Source organism: Petromyzon marinus, unplaced genomic scaffold (genome assembly GCF_048934315.1).
Source record: "Petromyzon marinus isolate PM22_M1 ecotype Great Lakes invasive population unplaced genomic scaffold, UKy_Petmar_22M1.pri1.0 PM_G_Scaffold_6, whole genome shotgun sequence".
Lineage (NCBI taxonomy): Eukaryota > Metazoa > Chordata > Hyperoartia > Petromyzontiformes > Petromyzontidae > Petromyzon > Petromyzon marinus.
The window spans coordinates 5,237,501-5,240,000 of record NW_027423013.1 but is presented as its reverse complement, the minus strand read 5'-3'; positions in this window follow the sequence as shown (position 1 = coordinate 5,240,000).

Genomic DNA, 2,500 nt, shown 5'->3' with positions numbered 1-2,500 from the left:
CCACAGATGTAAGGGCGACCGGTCTGTAATCATTTAGTCCTGTTGGCCTTAGCTTTTTGGGCACAGCGATGATGGTGGAGGACTTGAGACAGGCTGGTACATGGCATGTCTCCAGGGAGGTGTTAAAGATGTTGGTGAACACCGGAGACAGCTGGTCAGCGCAGTGCCTGAGGGTGGCTGGAGAGACAGAGTCCGGCCCGGCTGCTTTGCGTGGATTCTGCCTCTTGAAAAGCCCATTAACTTCTCCCTCCTGAAAGGAGAGAGTCGTTTCTGTAGTATGGGTGGGGGATGGGGCCTCTTGGGTGGGAAGGGGTGGTTCAGGACAGTCCAATTGTCTTTCAAATCTACGGTAGAACTCGTTCAGGTCGTTGGCTAGGCGGGAGTCGTTAGTGGTGTGGGGCGCTCTGGGTTTGTAGTTGGTGATGTGCCTGAGCCCTTTGGCAGACAGAAGCAGCGTCGTTAGTAGAGAACTGGTGTTTTAGTGTCTCTGAGTACAGTCGTTTAGCCTCTCTCACCGCTTTGCTAAACCTGTTCTTCGACTCCTTGAATCTGTCTCTATCCCCACTCCTAAACGCTTCCTCCTTCTCCAACCTCAACCTTTTGAGCTTTGCTGAGAACCAGGGCTTGTTGTTGTTAAAGTTCACCCTGGTACGTGTTGGGATACAGCAGTCCTCACAGAAGCTGATGTACACAGCCTCTGTGAGTTCATCCAGACTATTGGTAGCAGTCGTGAACATATCCCAGTCAGTACAGTCTAAGCACGCCCGCAAATCTTCCACAGCCTCACTGGTCCACTGTTTAGATGTCCTCACAGCAGGTTTACAGAGTTTTAGTTGCTGCCTGTATGCACGAATCAGGTGGACCAAGGGAGTTCTGTGCGAGCCGAACAGCCCCGTGACCCACAAGAGAAACATCCCCGCCAAATTCGAGCGTTTGACGGGGTCTATCCGTGAAAAAATATTCACGTTTTTGAGTGCACATGCATTTCTGCTGCAAATGCCTCTGGAAGTTTCATGCCGTTCGTATGCCAATTGTGGCAACACGAAAATGACCCGTTTTCCCATTCCGAGGGATTTCTGTGCGACCCTAACAGCCCCGTGAGCCACAAGAGACACATCCCCGCCAATTTCTAGCGTTTCACGGGGTCTATCCGTGAAAAATATAGACGTTTTTGAGTGCACATGCATTTCTGCTGCAGATGCCTCTGGAAGTTTCATGCCGTTCGTACGCAATGTGGCAACACGAAAATGACCCCTTTTCCCATTCCGAGGGATTTCTGTGCGACCCTAACTAACAGCGCCCGTGAGCCACAAGAGAGACATCCCCGCCAATTTATAGCGTTTCACGGGGTCTATCCGTGAAAAATATAGACGTTTTTGAGTGCACATGCATTCCTGCTGCAAATGCCTCTGGAAGTTTCATGCCGTTCCTATGCAATGTGGCCACACAAAAATGACCCGTTTTCCCATTCCGAGGCATTTCTGTGCGACCCTAACAGCCCCGTGAGCCACAAGAGAGACATCCCCGCCAACTTCTAGCGTTTGACGGGGTCTATGCGTGAAAAAATATTAAAATTTTTGAGTGCACGTGCCTTTCTGCTGCAAATGCCTCTGGAAGTTTCATGGCGTTCCTATGCAATGTGGCAACACGAAAATGACCCCTTTTCCCATTCCGAGGGAGTTCTGTGCCACCCTAACAGCCCCGTGAGCCACAAGAGACACATCCCCGCCAATTTCTAGCGTTTCACGGGGTCTATCCGTGAAACATATAGAAGTTTTTGAGTGCACATGCATTCCTGCTGCAAATGCCTCTGGAAGTTTCATGCGGTTCGTACGCAATGTGGCAACACGAAAATGACCCGTTTTCCCATTCCCAGGGATTTCTGTGCGACCCGAACAGCCCCGTGAGCCACAAGAGACACATCCCCGCCAATTTCTAGCGTTTCACGGGGTCTATCCGTGAAAAATATCAATTTTTTTTTGACTGCACATGCATTTCTGCTGCAAATGCCTCTGGAAGTTGCATGCGGTTCGCATGCAATGTGGCGACACGAAAATGACCCGTTTTCCCATTCCGAGGGATTTCTGTGCCACCCTAACAGCCCCGTGAGCCACAAGAGAGACATCCCCGCCAATTTCTAGCGTATCACGGGGTCTATCCGTGAGAAATATTCACTTTTTTGAGTGCACATGCATTCCTGCTGCAAATGCCTCTGGAAGTTTCATGCGGTTCGTATGCAATGTGGCGACACGAAAATGACCCGTTTTCCCATTCCGAGGGATTTCTGTGCCACCCTAACAGCCCCGTGAGCCACAAGAGAGACATCCCCGCCCACTTCTAGCGTTTCACGGGGTCTCTCCGTGAAAAATATCACATTTTTTGAGTGCACATGCATTCCTGCTGCAAATGCCTCTGGAAGTTTCATGCGGTTCGCATGCAATGTGGCGACACGAAAATGACCCGTTTTTTCCCATTCCGAGGGATTTCTGTGCCACCCTAA